At 34.0% G+C, this 19,205-nt stretch overlaps 1 long non-coding RNA gene across 1 annotated transcript; it reads left to right on the top strand.

The window, feature by feature from the left end:
- The first annotated feature begins 5,456 nt into the window (after positions 1-5,456).
- Positions 5,457-17,043, top strand: LOC139520211 (uncharacterized). Its single transcript, XR_011663838.1, has 3 exons — positions 5,457-5,555; positions 8,707-8,784; positions 15,745-17,043. It is a non-coding gene; the product is annotated as an uncharacterized lncRNA (long non-coding RNA).
- Positions 17,044-19,205: the final 2,162 nt, after the last annotated feature.

Here is a 19,205-nt window from a genome sequence, read left to right as displayed (position 1 = left end):
TCTTGCATTTTATCAAAACTGGGGAATTCCCTCTGACGTGTTTCTAAATTTGTAAAAACACTCAATATAAATTCTGCTTAATTCTGATTTTCCATGTTGTTAAAACACGCATATAACATGTATAAGTCAATGGATCGAAATATCAAACATGAAGATTATGAGAAGAACATTATAGGAAAGTTGTTTAAGTTCAATCCTTTTGTTTGTTTTTACCTTTTAAAGCAAGACAATCATAATAATTCCTTAATGCTTAGAATAAAACAGTTGACGTGAGGGCATAACCCTGAGTCAATGGTATAAGTCTACGGATTGCTTGAAACCAATCGTATCCCCCAAAAAAATGACAGCTTCACCTATAGACAATACAACATTTCTATGTGCACCATTTAAAAGCAGAGTAAGGGAGGTACTCCAAACATAACGGTGCACTTACGAAATTGTCCATTAACCAGGAAAACCTTGTTTTTCCCTTATTCCATAACCGTTTGAGCCAGAACCCCCAGAGCCAATCCCAACCTTTCCTTTGAGGTATGGAAAACTGTGGTATAATTTCAGAGAGCTCCATACACTGTTTCACAAGTTATTGTCTGGAAACTAGAAAAATGCTTCCTTGGGCACCTTTTTGTCCCCTAATTCAAAAAACTGTTCCCTCAAATTCAATTCAAACCTTGAAGATCCTTCAGTGGATATAAACTTTGTGTTTAAATTTCATAGATTACTATTAACCTCTACTTAAGTTATTGTCCAGAAACCAAATGCCTTGCTTGATGCTGACAATGACAATGTAGTACCAATACATAACCACAATTTTTTTTGTGGTTGTATTTAAACTACAGAAAAATGGTAGAAAATAAAGAATGGAGAAATAGATCCTGAAAATATTGAAAATAGTAACATTGGGTGTTTAAACACTTGTTAAATGTACACACAAAAATAGAGAATAACAGATAATCGAAAAGGCCCAAAAAAATTTTAATTATACATATATACAGGAAATGAAGACTTCCAATCCTTGAACCACAATAGAATGAAATTCAAAACAGTGTGGCTGTGGCCATTGATTGACACATTAAATTCATCCATTGACTGGGACAATTTACGCGAACGTTTGTCTGTAACGACCACTGTTCACGACGTACCTACGATAGACATTTAAACTGTGGGATCACCAAAGGTTTCTTAACGCCTTTAATTATAAAATAATTCGAAAAATTAATCAGGAATAACCTTTATATTTTGATTTATATAATTGGTATAAATCAAAACATCGTGTTATTTCTGATTAATTTTTCGAATTACTTTATTAAGGTGTTGAGAACCTTTGGTGACCCAACAGTTTAAGTGTCTTTAAAAAGTACATAGTGAGCAGTGGTCGTTACATACAAACGTTCACCTAAATAGTCCCAGCCAATGGATGAATTTAATGTGTCAATCAATAGCCACAGCCACACTGTTTTGAATTTCATTCTAATGCATGACTAACCACACCAGATGAAGCAAGCACGATTTTTGCCCTTGGATTCATGACTTCCTCTTAAGTTGAATCTCCTATGAAACACATCCCCTAATACATGTATAAAAATGTACTGTAAATTCAGAAATTATTGTGAGGTTTTTATCATTGCAAGAATTTAAACTCATATTTTAAAATATTTTATCTGAATTATACAGGATTTTTCTCAAAATGGTCAATATTTAAGTCTAATGAGACAAAATTGCAATGATAAATGCCACAATTATTTCTGAATTAACAGTACTTAAGCATGAAGTCATATCGGCATTTTGTGCAATTATTGGCATTCTTTCAGATAATTATAGATTATAGTTTATCATCTCAACGAGATTAATTTTCTCGCTTGAGCCGGGACGGCGAAGACGAGAAAGGCAATCGAGTTGAGATGACCAATGATAATCTGTTTATTGCTATTTTACCTATGACGACGTTGTCAATTTCATGTCAATTTCATTAGCAACACCACGTGCCTGCTTAGTTTCTAGCGATAATCTTCCATCTCAAGCGCGTAGCATGATAATTTTTATGAAAAATTATCACAAAAAAAAAGATCAAAGGGAAAATGCACAAAATATCGATAACATTATTTATATTGATAACTTGTACAGTTATACATTGTACATGAGCCTGTATTGTTGTCCTTTATTTTTTTGATTTTGTATGTGTGTTCTTCTGATGTATTGTGTTTTATTCATTTAAAATTAAACCCTGTCACAAAAAAAGTCATGTTAAATTTTGTCTTTTCTAAAGTAAGGATGTCTTTAATTTTATATATCAGTGGCGGATCCAGGGGGGGGGGGGGTTCCGGGGGTGCGCACCCCCCCCCTTTATTTTTGCCGATCAATGCATTTGTATCGGGACATATGTTTTGCACCCCCCCCCCTTTTGCCCTGGGTGCCCTGGGTTAGCACCCCCTCCCCTTTCGAAAATTCCTGCATCCGCCCCTGTATCTTTATGTTTTTTGTCCTTGATACATAATTTGGTGTTAATGAGTTAATGACAGATCAAAGTTTTTCTCTGATAATATTATCCAAATATTTTTCTAGAGCTTCGCATATTACAAATACTTTTACCTATACTGTTGAAGAAAGTATGATGACCATAGTACATCTTTTAGGTTTTATTTAAGTCATTTGTTTGCTGTCTCATTGACAATTTACTCAAATACAAATTGGATAAAAAAAAAAACAACTCTGTGATTTATTGGCAGCAGTCCTTTTGCGACAATGACTGTTTTTCAGGGGTATCATTTGCGCCAAATTTTATTTTCCAAATGTATCAATTGAGCTAATATTCGGAACTCATTTGCGCCAATTTACCTGTACACATATATATCATAAATATTAATGAATAATATTCATTCTTATGTTTGGCTTAAAAGGTATCACATGTTCGGAGATATTTCACTATGAAGATGAGCATCTAGAGAGAAATGACTTGAAGTGCATTAGACAGTCCACGTACAGAGAGAGAAGAAAACTTATTGCTCTGCTGGATATTAACTACAAGATGTGTCAAAAAGAAGAAAATAGAAGGTTTTTGCCGATTATGTTTTAGCCACATGGGATATGCTGATGACACACCATCCTTATGGACTGACACTAGTAATTAAACAGAAATATTACACAGGAATTATTCTGAACTGTTTTATGCATTTCATCCTTTAATGATTGTCTTTTTGGACAATAAAGTGAAGTTACAAGCTACTACTTACATTAAATTGGGATGTACCCATGTAGCAGCAGTTAGAAGAAAGTATGTTTCAGAAAAGGAAACATTTGCCATGTAAACTGCCGGTTCCAAGTCCGAATAAAGGAGGAGGGAAGTCATTTTTCTTCTAATTGGCGCAATCGTATGTTTTATTCTTGGCGCAAATTTTAAAACAGGTGTCGCAAACGTAATATTTTAGGAAACAAGTTGTGGCGCAAAAGGACGCATTTTTGGCGCAAACGGATCTCTTCCGATTTATTTATGTCTTAAGCTTATTCATTATTGAACATGCATGTGATCAAATAACTTAATTTTGAAAACAAGGTAATTTTTCGAACTAAAAGGAAAATAATGTTACTCTTTGAGTTCAGGAAAATATGAATATTCTCTAAGGAAAGACATAGAATTGTCAGACACTGACAGCCTTGGCAAACAAAACTGAGGCCTTAAGAAGCTGATCTATGGAAATATCATAAAATCAATGAATGATGTACACGTACGGCATATAATATATTATGAAAAAATCAACTATGTGATAATAACTGATACATATCAGAAAAAGCAAAGACAATAGTTTACAGAAAAAGCAAATGCAATATTTCACAGAAAAAGCAAATGCAAAAGTTTATTCATAATATTTCCTAAAACAGATTTATGGACTTTTGAATAAAAATTTAGAGACTCTGCATTATTGTTTTGAATCTTTTTGGGATGTGCTATTTAATACAAATAGTCACTTTTCTTTAAATTTTTTAGCAATGTTTTAAACATTCCTCTTATACACTGGTCACAAAATTCATTTATTAATTGATTTTCATTACATGTACAGGGGCGGATCCAGCCGGATTTTGGAAAGGGGAGGGGGGCGAAGTAATAATTTTTGGGGACCTTTTTGTTGCTAAAAAACATAAAATAAGTGTAAAATGCATTTTAGTTAAAGTGTAGGAGCTGGACATTTTTGGTGCCGTATTCTCTACATTGATTGTCTATTATAAAATGATTGAATGGATTCAAAGCTATATACTATTTGATATATTTGAAGTGGAATTTGTCAGTAAAAAATGGACATGGGAAATTCCCGTTTGTTGTATGGTTAGTTAGCATAACTTTACAGATTTCGTGATGTGAACAAGATATACGGCTATTCAATGAAATTTACAATACGACCGACACGAAGAAAAAAAAACAAGAATTTTTTATCCATTGAAATGTTTGGTTGAAATGGTCACCCAACAATGGAAGCGAGGGGTACAAATCAACCAAAAGGCTACGCATGAATCGGAAACGAAAATGAAGTTGTGAATAACGTTAGACACATGCAAGGAGTCATATAGGCCACACCCAGCAGGCCGGTTGCAGTCGGGCTTTGAAAAAATATTCAGTATATCAGTTCGGCGGAACAGGGCCTTCCCGTCAGATATGGGATTCACATGCAATCCCTGCCCCCCCCCCCCCCCAAAAAAAAAATGCGCCCGTTTTTTTTAGAGTGTAATAGAGTATAATTTTATGTTGGGTGTATAATTGTGATAAAGAAGTCAATACGTCCTTGCTCAATACTTTGAAGGCGTCATCCTTAGCCCAAACATGTGTTTACTGTAATCTGAATTTCAAAATGACTGAGTGACGGTTTTTTTCAACGTACTTGTCAACTCCACCGAAGCGAATCCCATAACTTTAATTTGACATAATCAATTATATATTAAAGTGAATACGAGCGAAAAATATCTTTATAAGTGGAGAACTGTCGCATTGATTGATTAAAATTAAATACACAGCTAAATTCACGAAGTCTAGGCTGATTATTAATCATGTTATATAAAAAAAAAAGTGCCAGCAAAAAGGGGGGGGCGCCCCCCCCCCCCTCTGAATCCGCCACTGGCCTACCTTACCATTTCAGGAATAAAAACAGTTTTTTTCTCAATTTAAGAGCCTTATAATACAGTCTTGGAATGGGTCAAAATGCTTTTGTTCTGCAAACTAGAAAACTAATTGATACTGATGGAAAAAAAATATCCTTATGTTCTAGTGTCTTTGCACCTAAAAATCTAAAAAAAAACCTAACAGAAGTTGGCGTATCTTTCTGATACGCCTTTAGAAATGTTAAACTTGTGTTTTTAACTTGAACATATTTCACAATACTGTATTTAGGCTTCGTGGTTCATTAGACAAAATGCCTCACGGCCATTTATTGGGCACTTGGATTTGGCGGAATAGTTCATTTGTTCTAATTTGTGAACACTTTTCATGGAATTCATTTTGAATTACTAGTTACACGAAACAGGCTGTTCACTTAGGATAAATATAACTTTGGTTGGAAAGTCTCTTGCATAAGGTAGATTTTAATCTTTCTTTAATGATAACATGTTAAATTTAATGGAAAAGTAATAGAAGTGTTGCACAAAATGAATGTCAAGTTTATTTTGGTGGCTGTCGAAAACGAGTTTATAAAAGACAATTCAGAAAGAAGATTTAACATTCAAATTTCATAATTCAGTAATCTGCTTTGAATTTGTTACACTATTATATTTTCCCTGTCGGGTCTACTCGACCCGCACGGCATGCATGTTTTTTTTTTTGGGTGTAAATCGAGTTGAAATGACATGCCATAGAAATAAATAGAAATAAACAAAAAGCAGGTCTAGTATAAAGTATTATGTAGTATAAACCATATTCAATGTTTTACAGGATTGTATAGTTGGAGTCTATCATTTTTGTTGTACTAACAACTATATTAACCATTTCAGGTTGGGAAGTAGCAACCCCTCAAATGAGGGGTAACCTCTTTTCTTTGGAAAAATTTGGTTGATTATATAGGGATTCACTGAAGCAAGACTGGAGCTGGGCCCCCTTAGGAAAGTCGGCAGCCCCCCCCCTTTTATGATAAGTTCTGGATACGCCACTGAGAACTATACATCTATCTGGTATTATATGGTCAAAACATGTCCAAACATTGTTGCCCTTTTAAGTTAAAAAATCAAAGTTTTTTTTTTCAACAGCTAGAAAATGTCACCCCAAATTTAAAGGTTATCTCCACCTGGGGTTGCAACCTGTATATTAATTTGTGTAGGTCCTGCCAAAATAATGAATGATACAACGAAATCATATTTTATGGTCACTATGGAAATGTGCTACATGCACAATATGTGAGGTAAGCTAAGCATTATTTTGAATTAATTAACTTGGCATGTATTTTTTTTCCATATGATTTCTCTTTTCTAAAAATGCCAAGCAAGCTATATATATATAGTTATGAAATTATAAATTTAACCTAATGAAAGGAACAATTTTAATTACTAAAATGTCAAGGCACAGGTCATCAACAAAAATAACTTTTCAGGAGAACTAGATAAAAAGTTTATTTTACATGACTTCATGACAGAAAGTTTTAAATGGAATATAAAAAAAGTATGAAATTTCTGCATGAAAATTTCAAAGAATTAAGTCTCAATAAACCAATAAATTAAAAGTCCTTGCCTTATTAAAACTCAAGTTATTTTATATTTTCCCAAAAGAAATTCCTCTTGTCTGATAATATAAACCACCTGAATTTCAATAATAGTCAACATATTTATACAGCTGAAGTTTCTGTTCAGAAAAAAAGTACTTTTTTTTATAAAAGAGACCACAATTTGGCACTATATTAAGCACTGACGCCTCTGATTAGTTTGGAAGATTTTTCAATGTCTTGATGACAATATAAAATGCATGGATGAAGAGGTTATCCCAATGATGGCAGTGTAATGCATTGGAGTGGTACCACAATGATACTATTATATTTGTTAACTTTTTTTATGCACCACCTACAATAGTGGAGGGCATTATGTTTCCTGGTCTGTACCTCTGTTTTCGTTGTCCGTCTTTTCGTTCGTCCGTCCATTCATCTATCAATCTGTCCAGCTTCAGGTTAAAGTTTTTGGTCAAGGTAGTTTTTGATGAAGTTGAAGTCCAATCAACTTGAAACTTAGTACACATGTTCCCTTTGATATTATATTTAATGCCAAATTAAAGTTTTGACCTCAATTTCACGGTCCACTGAACATGGAAAATTATAGTACAAATTCATGTACTTTGGACACACTCTTGTTTTTGTCGAGCCTGCAACTTTTGTTGCAGAAAGCTCGACATAGGGATAGTGAGCGATCCGGCGGCGGCATTTGCTAAATTCTTAATAAGCTTTATATTTTATAAGGTGGAAGACTTGGATGCTTCATACTTTGTATATTGATGCCTCATGTTCAGAAGTTTCTGTCAGTCACATGTGCGATGTCCTTGACCTAATGTTTATGATTCAGTGACTACTGTAATAAAAAATTAAGATTTTTGCCTTATGTTAAATCATCTCTTATAAGTAATAGGGTAACTATATTTCGTATGTGAGTACCTTGCAAGGTCTTCATGCCCGTCAGACAGTTTTCACTTGACCTTGACCTCATTTCATGGATCAGTGAACAAGGTGAAGTTTTGATTGTCAAGTCCACATCTCAGATACAATAAGCCAAAGGTGTTGCATATTCAATGTATGAAAGGTCTGTAAGGTTTACATGTCCCAACTCAGGCAGGTAACATCTGACGTCATTTTTATGGTTCAGTTTCTTATACTGTTTGCAATATGTCTACTACATTTGGTGTATGGAATAATTTTAAGGTGTACATGTCTAGCTGGCAGGTGTCATGACCTTGACCTCATTTTCATGGTTCATGCAGTGGTCAAAGTTAAGTTTATGAGTTTTGGTCTTTTTTTTCTAGTACTATATGCAATTGGTCAACTATATTTGGTCAGTATGGAAATATTTCATGATCTATATGTCAGTCGTACATTTTTCATTTGACCTTGACCTCAAGTTCACAGTCCAATGCTCATTGTTAAGTTTTGTGTTTTGATCTGTTTTTCTTAAACTATAAGCAATAGGTCAATTATATTTGTTGTATGGAAGAATAAGGGACGTATTATGGTATACCTTGTCCAACAATAACTCCAAAATGCTTTAACCAATTTGCATTAAAACTTTGATAATTATTTTTAAATGTTTTGACGTAAGCTCCCTTTCAATCTTTATAAATTTTAGATTTTGTGTTTTATAAGTCATGACATTTTATTCATAAAAAATTGAGGATTTTCCGGTTTTTCAGACAATAACTCAAGTGCTTTAAGCAGTTTTCATGAAAATGTGGTGACAGGTTTCTACTTAATAAATTAAACCTCCTTTAATTATTTTTTTTTATAAATTTATAACCTTGAGGACTAATGGAATTTTATTCTTTAAAAAGCGTCCAGCGTATCATGCGCTCTTGGCAGTCAACTCTGAATTATCTAACCATTGACAATTGGAAATCTTTTCTCCAATTTAGTCTAACAGAACGAAAGAAAAACTTCTGATTGTCAATTGGGATATCTTCATATTGCTTTGATTTAAGTATATTTTTTATTTCAATTACTAACTGTTTTCTCATACATATAAGAATAATTTTATTTTGTATTACAGATGGATGAGCCCAGATGAAAGTTCAGTCCTGACACCTACAGGCAGACGATTTCATTTTAGTTGCCAGATAATGATGATGTAAGTATTTGCTCATTACAATTGTATTTGAAACTATGTTAAAATTTGTTAGATAATAAAAAATAGTTTTCAAATTAGTTGGAGAAACAGCTTGAAAATTAGTTTTCAAATTAGTTGGAGAAACAGCTTGAAAAATCATTACAAATTAGTCCAAAATTTCTTTTTCAAATTTATACTCGAACGAAATGTATTTTATAATTTATATAGAATATTTTATATACAGTAATACAATTCTTTATAGTTACTTAATGTCTATAATATATGTTCTAATAACTTGAAATCATATAGTTCAAAAATATTTACATTTTACAACTCATTTTACCCCCCTCCCCCCTTTTAAAAAATGGGGGGAGGTAATCATGTTTTACCTCTGTCTGTCGATCAAGCCATCAGTTTATCAGTCCGTCCATCTCATGAATATTTTCGTCTCATTTTTCTCAGGAACTACAATACAAGGATTTCTGAAATTTGGTTTTGGGGTTTATATATGTAGGACTCTAAAGTGCGATGGGGATACTAAAGTTCGATGGTCACGCTAAAGTGCGATGGTCTACGCTAAAGTATGATGCCTACACACGCTAAATTGCGATGGTCCGCGAAAGTATAGACGTAATAAACATTACTATGGATTATGATGTGGACAAAGTTTTATATACAAACAAAAAATGAACATGCCGAAAGATAAATGTAGAATATTTGATTTACAACTGTAAGGCGATTGTCCATGACTTACTCAATTTAAACATGATCACTGTGTTTTGTCGGCTGAAGCAAATGTGGGTTTTTTTCAGTGCTAGAAGGACTTTTGTCCTGCAGTTGACCATCTTACTTATACAGAGACAAAAGTATACGCATTTATTTATAAATATCCTTGATCTTGTTTCTATTTGAAGCTAACGGATACATTGAAATCATTGTTTATGTTGAAGTTTACTTTGCCGTCCCTGTTCAAATATTGATTTTAATGAAAAGTAAAGTCGGTAAAATAAAGGTACGTCATGTTTCCATGCGTAAATCATAATTTGTCTGCTAAAAAATTAGAAAGAATTTTGTATTTGTAATTTACAATGGCAACTTTGAGAGGAGATGTTCACATTAGTGATAGACTGTGTGAACGGCAAGCTACACCAATTATCCAAATATGTAATACCAGCCTGAATTAAAGGATATCTAGATTTTTGTCACACCTAAATTACCATTTTAGCAATAATTACATGGTTGTTCTTCTTAATTTAAAACAATAATCACTTAAGACTACCGGTAATTATAAAGCCTATCAAATATGTCATAAAACCTTGTACGAGCTTTCGCAAGAAGTCTATTTTTTAAATCCGTGTTCTTTAATACTTTAAGCCCTTTAACATTACCCTTTTAGTCTATTGCACTTTAGCGTGATAAACCATCATACTTTAGCTAACAAACAGCCATCGCACTTTAGCGTGATACACCATCGTACTTTAGCGTAGACCATCGCACTTTAGCGTGACCATCGCACTACATATATATCATCTATGCCAACTGATGCGTTTTCAGATTCATCACTAAGCAACTTCCTGTTTATCGAACTTGTGTATCATTTTACACGTAATAGCCAAATTGAAAATTTTCACCACTTTTTTCTCAGGAACTACAATACAAGAATTTCTAAAATTTGGTTTTAGGGTTTATACAAGTCAGCCTGCAACATAGGGATAGTGATCAGGTGGCTGTGGAGGCGGTGGCGTTAGATAACTTCTTAAAAGTTTTGTATGTTCAAGAAGGGGGAAGACCTGGATGCTTCATACTTTGTATATGAATGCCTCATGTTTCGAAGTTTCGGTCAGTCACATGTCCAATGTCCTTGACCTCCTTTTCATGGTTCAGTGACTACTTTTTTGTAATGTTGAATTCTCCCTTATTATAAGTAATGAGATAACTATATTTGGTTTGTGCGTACCTTGCTAGGTCCTCATGCCAGTCAGACAGTTTTCACTTGACCTTGAACTCATTTCATGGATCAGTGAACAAGGCTAAGCTTTGGTGGTCAAGTCCATATCTCAGATACTATAAGCAATTAAAGATCTAGTATATTCAGTGTATGGAAGGACTGTAAGGTGTACATGTCCAGCTGGCAGGTGTCATCTGACCTTGACCTCATTTTCATGGTTCAACTTCAGTTTTTGTGTTTTGGTCTGTTTTTCTAATACTGTATGCAATAGGTCTACTATATTTGGTGTATGAAATTTTTGTAAGGTGTACATGTCTAGCTGGCAGGTGTCATCTCACCTTAACCTCAAACTTACATGGTTCATTGGTTCATTGGTCACAGTTACGTTTTTGAGTTTGGTCTTTTTTCTAATACTATATGCAATAGGTCAACTATATTTGGTGTATGGAAATATTGTATGATCTTTATGTCAGTCACACAGGTTTTATTTGACCTTGACCTCATTTTCCCAGTTCATTGCTCAGTGTTCAGTTTTTGTGTTTTGGTCTGTTTTTCTTAAACAATAAGTAATAGGTAAACTATATTTGTTGTATGGAAGAATTGTTAGCTGTACATGTCTGCCTGGCATGGTTCATCTGACCTTGACCTCATTTTCATGGTTCGTTGGTCAATGTTTAGTTTTCTTGGTTAAGTTTATGTTACAGTTGTAATAAAGCTTTATATTTAGGACTATCATCAATGATTAGTAAAGAAGGCAAGACATTTCAGGGTGTGAACTCTTGTTGAAATTTTAATAACTTTCTAAAACTATCCTGGATTTCTACCAAACTTTGACAGAAGCTTGTTTGTGATCATAAGAAAGTATCCACAAGTAAATTTTGTTTAAAAAAAATCCTGTTTTTCCCCATTTACTTATAAATGGACTTAAGTTTTTCTGCCAGGAAACATTACATTCACTCTGTGGTAAAAGTTTTTATACGACTGCAAAAATTTTTGCGGTCGTATATTGGTATCACGTAGTCGTTGTCAGCGGCGTCCAAAGACGGAGGGTTTCTGAATAATAAATTTAGTATAAGTAAATGGAAATCAATAAAATGTTAACACAATGTTAACACAATGTGTATAACCACAAAAGGAAAGTTGGGATTGATTTTGGGGGCCCAAAACATACATTTATCTGTTCCAGGACAATAAGTTGTGTATAAGTATTTCAATTACCCTGAAATTGTACCATAATGGTCATTCTATTAAGTAGAAGGTTGGTATTTCTTGTAAGGGTTATGGGGCAAACAGTCAAGGAATTAAGGGCCAAAAACAAGCATTTTTGAAGTTTCGGGACAAAAACTTATGTTTAATTGTATGGATCTCTCTGACATTGTACAACAAGGTTCCATATAATGTAGGGAATGTTTGGTGTCAGTCTGGGGTTAATATCAATAAACATTTAGTAATAAGAGGCCAAAAAGAAGTATTTTTCTAGTTTACAGACAATAAGTTGTGTTTAAGTGTATGGATCTCTCTGAAATTATACTACAAGGTTTCTTAAATACTACAAAGGAAAGGTTGGAATTGAGTTTTTGGGTTCTTGCTTGAAGGGTTCCAATAAGTTAGGGACCAAAAAGGAGCCCAAATAAGCATTTTCAGCTCACCTGGCCCAAAGGAAGTGAGCTTTTCTCATCACTTGGCGTCGGGCGTCGTCCAGCGTTGTTAGCTTTTACAAAAATCTTCTCCTGAACTACTGGGCCAAATTTAACCAAACTTGGCCACAATCATCATTAGGGTATCTAGTTTAAAAAATGTGTCTGGTGTACCAGCCAACCAACCAAGATGGCTGCCATGGCTAAGAATAGAACATAGGGGTAAAATGTAGATTTTGGCTTATAACTCTGAAACCAAAGCATTAAGTGCAATCTGACATGGATTAAAATTGTTTATCAGGTCAAGATCTATCTGCTCTGAAATTTTCAGTTGAATTGGACAATGGCTTGTGGGGTTCTGCCCCTGAATTCGTAATTTTACGGAAATTTTGCTGTTTTTGATTATTATCTTGAATATTATTATATATAGATATAAACTACAAACAGCAATAATGTTCAGAAAAGTAAGATCTACAAATAAGTCTCCATGACTAAAATGGTCAGTTGGCCACTTAAGGAGTTATTGCCCTATATAATCATTTTTTACCAATTTTTCGTAAATTTTTGTAATCTTTCACAAAAATTCCTCTGAAACTACTGGGCCAAATTTAACCAATCTTTGCCACAATCATAATTAGGGTATCTTATTTTAAAAAATGTGTGTGGTGACCCGACCAACTAACCAAGATGGCTGCCATGGCTAAAAATAGAACATAGGGATAAAATGTATATTTGGGCTTATAACTCAGAAACCAAAGCATTTAGAGCAAATCTGACAGGGAATTAATTTGTTAAAAAAATCAATATCTATATAATAATATATATAATTCTGTTCAGCAAAGTAAGATGTAGAAATAAGTCAACATGCCCAAAATAGTCAGATGACCCCTTAAGGAGTTATTGCCCTTTATAGTCAATTTTCAACAATTTTCATTAATTTTGTTAATCTTTACAAAATATTTCCTCTGTTACCAAAGGGCCAATTTTATTATAGATAAAGAAAATTGTAAGTGGCAAGAATTTTCAGTAAAGTAAGATCTACAAACACATCACCATCACCAAAACACAATTTTGTCATGAATCCATCTGTGTCCTTTGTTTGATAATGCACATAGATCCAAGGTGAGCGACACTGGCTCTTAAGAGCCTCTAGTGGTAGTTTTCAGTCAATAACTTGTCTTTTTAAAAGTGTATAAATCTCTCTGAAATGATACCACAAGTTTCCATACTACAAAGGATGGTTATAGGGGTAATGGAACAAATCATTAAGCAATAAGGGACAAAAAAAGACAACTTAAACAATATAAAAGCAGTGTAAGTAGCATATTAATCTATTGTAATAAAAATTCATAATATCTAATAAAATTTGTAGACTAAGTTAACAAAGTCCTTATATTTGTATATAGTAACATTTGTTTATAGTGGAAAATTGTTTTAACCTTAAATAAGCTTCAATTTAAAATTGCTTGCTAGTCCCTCTCTGTGATTACCATTAGATAACTCTGGTTCATTTCCCATTCAATCTATCATGAATGGACGATCAATAATTCGATTTTGATTTATAGTCTTTTTCAAAAGTAATGAATGATTTTTATATTGGTATGTTATCATTTTAAACGTTTTAAATTTATGAAATGATATTCGTACACCAATGTTTTTGATACACCAATAACAAAAACTGAAATATATTGAATTGATACATTTTGTAATTATTCAAAATTATATCAGAAACATATATTATAAAATAATGAACCTGTTAAAGGGAGACAATACTTGCATAACTTTTTCGAATTGGTACATAATACAACGGAATGTCACTCTTGCATACAAATATCACATCAATATAATTAATTAACTCTGCAATCGTGCTCCACCTTCAATGATGATTCTAAATTATAAATATAACCAAAAGTTGTTAATCTATAGATAGTGAAGACTAATGAAAGCTAACCCACTTTTAAAATATTTCTTTGCAATTTTTTAAAACTTCCTCAGAAAAATGCTTGAGCCACTTGACTTTCATAGCTCATAATTAACGTTTTTACACAATATTTAAATAAAGTAGCTAAAGATTATTCACTTCTCAAAGTGTAAGACGCAATAAAAATCGTATGCTTGCACCATCTTTTCCAAATACAGATTTAATTAAGTTCTGAACATTTCGACATTTCTTCGTTTATTTTTTTATGAAAAACCGGTTTTAAACAAATCACTAGTATGTATATTAAGATCAGACTAAATACCTATATCCCGATATCATCAGGTAAATTTGCTAGTGTATGGGAGGTAATCCAATTAAAATTTTAATAATACAATGTAGTATTAAAATTACCTTACTTGTGGAAAGACCTGCAATTGTTCTCTGAACAATTGGATTTAAAGTTTCTTTATACTTTTTATAGCCTATAGAAAATATATAGCATAGGTAACTTCAAAGAATCGAAAGTGATGTATGTTTATCTATACTGAGCAAAAAACGTTTAGCAACAAAAATATGAAATTTTATTACAAAATGATAATAAAAAAATGGAATTATGACATGTCAGAAGCAACATGAATGTTTAACACTCATATTCATTAGGATATTTTTTGTATGGCGCGCAGGAGGGTCAAAATGCGGAAATGAGTATAGTGTTATTCAAAATCAATTTCTCTGCCATGTTCTAAGTGCATCAATTGACAGGAACACAAACAGCTACCCTTAGTCAATGCACTACTCTAAGTCTTGTGGCCAGAAGAAACTTACCACATGTTGACGTAAAGTGAAGGTACCGCTCCTCCCTTGACAATGGTTGTTTTTGGTCTACGACATATTGACCTATCCTGTGTTGTTGCAATTTGTTGATTTCTGTTTGATAGTCCCTAAACTGTTGACTTATGCACATAAAATCGAGCCACGACGTCAGCAACACTCATGCGGGCATCAACCATTCCAAGAGCCATCTGACCATCATTTTCAGAGAGGCATGGTTGGCGCCCCATACAATTTTTCAAACCTTTATGTGTTTTTCTTACCAATGGTGTGTTTCTGAACGTGTGTGCAAAAAAAAATTAAATTTCGTTTTAAAAAGAAGGTAAAACATCAATTACAAGTGCAAAGCTGAAATGGCACGAAATCAAGTACTGTTTAAAATTTCAGATAAAACTAAGGATTATATCAATGATGTTTAATAAAAAAAAAATCCAGAAACAACAAATAACAATGAAAAAAGAATTGTTGCTAAACTTTTTTGGCTCAGTACATTTCATTTTTATGTTTTCATATGTATGGTGTTTTTCTCTCTTTTTTCTATAGGTGTATTTCTTTCTTCTTTTTTTTATTTATTTCCATTTTCTATAGGTCACTTTAAAGAATTATAAGTGAGGTATGGTTATCTATTTCATTTTATGTTTTAGGTGACGTCCAGGATCAGACAGTGAGGTAAGTTTTGATAGGATTGTGTATGTTTGTATGCCTTTTTGTCCAAGTATTTTCTAGGTGCATCAAAGGATCTCACGGACAGGTATGTAAGATAAGATTGTGTGTTTGTATGCCTTTTTGTCCTAGTTTCTTCTAGGTGGCGTCAAAGGATCCAACGGAAAGGTATGTTAAGATAAGATTGTATGTTTGTATGCGTTTTTGTCCTAGTTTCTTCTAGGTGGCGTCAAAGGATCCAACGGAAAGGTATGTTAAGATAAGATTGTGTGCATGTTTGTATGCCTTTTTGTCCAAATTTCCTTTAGGTGGCGTCACAGGATCGGACAGACAGGTATGTTAAGATAGGATTGTGTTTTTGTATGCCTTTTTGTCCAAGTTTCCTCTAGGTGCCGTCAAAGGATCCAACGGAAAGGTATGTTAAGATAAGATTGTGTGTTTGTATGCATTTTTGTCCACTTTTCCTCTAGGTGGCATCAAAGGATCCAACGGAAAGGTATGTTAAGATAAGATTGTGTGTTTGTATGCATTTTTGTCCACTTTTCCTCTAGGTGGCATCAAAGGATCCAACGGAAAGGTATGTTAAGATAAGATTGTGTGTTTGTATGCATTTTTGTCCACTTTTCCTCTAGGTGGCATCAAAGGATCCAACGAAAAGGTATGTTAAGATAAGATTGTGTGTTTGTATGCATTTTTGTCCACTTTTCCTCTAGGTGCCTTCAAAGGATCCAATGGAAAGGTATGTTAAGATAAGATTGTGTGTTTGTATGCATTTTTGTCCACTTTTCCTCTAGGTGCTGTCAAAGGATCCAATGGAAAGGTATGTTAAGATAAGATTGTGTGTTTGTATGCATTTTTGTCCACTTTTCCTCTATGTGCCGTCAAAGGATCCTACGGAAAGGTATGTTAAGATAAGATTGTGTGTTTGTATGCATTTTTGTCCACTTTTCCTCTAGGTGGCATCAAAGGATCCAATGGAAAGGTATGTTAAGATAAGATTGTGTGTTTGTATGCATTTTTGTCCACTTTTCCTCTAGGTGCCGTCAAAGGATCCAACGGAAAGGTATGTTAAGATAAGATTGTGTGTTTGTATGCATTTTTGTCCACTTTTCCTCTAGGTGCCGTCAAAGGATCCAACGGAAAGGTATGTTAAGATAAGATTGTGTGTTTGTATGCATTTTTGTCCAAGTTTCTTCTAGGTGCTGTCAAAGGATCCAACGGAAAGGTATGTTAAGATAAGATTGTGTGTTTGTATGCATTTTTGTCCACTTTTCCTCTAGGTGGCATCAAAGGATGCAACGGAAAGGTATGTTAAGATAATATTGTGTGTTTGTATGCATTTTTGTCCACTTTTCCTCTAGGTGCCGTCAAAGGATCCAATGGAAAGGTATGTTAAGATAAGATTGTGTGTTTGTATGCATTTTTGTCCACTTTTCCTCTAGGTGCCGTCAAAGGATCCAACGGAAAGGTATGTTAAGATAAGATTGTGTGTTTGTATGCATTTTTGTCCACTTTTCCTCTAAGTGGCATCAAAGGATCCAATGGAAAGGTATGTTAAGATAAGATTGTGTGTTTGTATGCATTTTTGTCCACTTTTCCTCTAGGTGCCTTCAAAGGATCCAACGGAAAGGTATGTTAAGATAAGATTGTGTGTTTGTATGCATTTTTGTCCACTTTTCCTCTAGGTGGCATCAAAGGATCCAACGAAAAGGTATGTTAAGATAAGATTGTGTGTTTGTATGCATTTTTGTCCACTTTTCCTCTAGGTGCCTTCAAAGGATCCAATGGAAAGGTATGTTAAGATAAGATTGTGTGTTTGTATGCATTTTTGTCCACTTTTCCTCTAGGTGCTGTCAAAGGATCCAATGGAAAGGTATGTTAAGATAAGATTGTGTGTTTGTATGCATTTTTGTCCACTTTTCCTCTAGGTGCCGTCAAAGGATCCTAAGGAAAGGTATGTTAAGATAAGATTGTGTGTTTGTATGCATTTTTGTCCACTTTTCCTCTAGGTGGCATCAAAGGATCCAATGGAAAGGTATGTTAAGATAAGATTGTGTGTTTGTATGCATTTTTGTCCACTTTTCCTCTAGGTGCCGTCAAAGGATCCAACGGAAAGGTATGTTAAGATAAGATTGTGTGTTTGTATGCATTTTTGTCCACTTTTCCTCTAGGTGCCGTCAAAGGATCCAACGGAAAGGTATGTTAAGATAAGATTGTGTGTTTGTATGCCTTTTTGTCCAAGTTTCTTCTAGGTGCTGTCAAAGGATCCAACGGAAAGGTATGTTAAGATAAGATTGTGTGTTTGTATGCATTTTTGTCCACTTTTCCTCTAGGTGGCATCAAAGGATGCAACGGAAAGGTATGTTAAGATAATATTGTGTGTTTGTATGCATTTTTGTCCACTTTTCCTCTAGGTGCCGTCAAAGGATCCAATGGAAAGGTATGTTAAGATAAGATTGTGTGTTTGTATGCATTTTTGTCCACTTTTCCTCTAGGTGCCGTCAAAGGATCCAACGGAAAGGTATGTTAAGATAAGATTGTGTGTTTGTATGCATTTTTGTCCACTTTTCCTCTAAGTGGCATCAAAGGATCCAATGGAAAGGTATGTTAAGATAAGATTGTGTGTTTGTATGCATTTTTGTCCACTTTTCCTCTAGGTGGCATCAAAGGATCCAACGGAAAGGTATGTTAAGATAAGATTGTGTGTTTGTATGCATTTTTGTCCACTTTTCCTCTAGGTGCCGTCAAAGGATCCAATGGAAAGGTATGTTAAGATAAGATTGTGTGTTTGTATGCATTTTTGTCCACTTTACCTCTAGGTGGCATCAAAGGATCCAACGGAAAGGTATGTTAAGATAAGATTGTGTGTTTGTATGCCTTTTCTTCAAATTTTCTCTAGGTGGCATCAAAGAATCAGACAGCAGGTATGTTAAGATAAGATTGTAAGTATGTTTGTATGCCTTTTTGTCCAAGTTTCTTCTAGGTGGCGTCAAAGGATCCAACGGAAAGGTATGTTAAGATAAGATTGTGTGTTTGTATGCATTTTTGTCCAAATTTCCTCTAGGTGGTGTCAAAGGATCAGACAGCAGGTATGTTAAGATTAGATTGTGTGTATGTTTGTATGCCTTTTTGTCCAAGTTTCTTCTAGGTGGCGTCAAAGGATCCAACGGAAAGGTATGTTAAGATAAGATTGTGTGTTTGTATGCATTTTTGTCCACTTTACCTCTAGGTGGCATCAAAGGATCCAACGGAAAGGTATGTTAAGATAAGATTGTGTGTTTGTATGCATTTTTGTCCACTTTTCCTCTAGGGGCCGTCAAAGGATCCAACGGAAAGGTATGTTAAGATAAGATTGTGTGTTTGTATGCATTTTTGTCCACTTTTTCTCTAGGTGGCATCAAAGGATCCAAAGGAAAGGTATGTTAAGATAAGATTGTGTGTT

Source organism: Mytilus edulis, chromosome 4, assembly GCF_963676685.1.
Source record: "Mytilus edulis chromosome 4, xbMytEdul2.2, whole genome shotgun sequence".
In the NCBI taxonomy this organism is placed as follows: Eukaryota; Metazoa; Mollusca; class Bivalvia; order Mytilida; family Mytilidae; genus Mytilus; species Mytilus edulis.
This window is presented reverse-complemented; position numbering and strand designations above follow the sequence as displayed.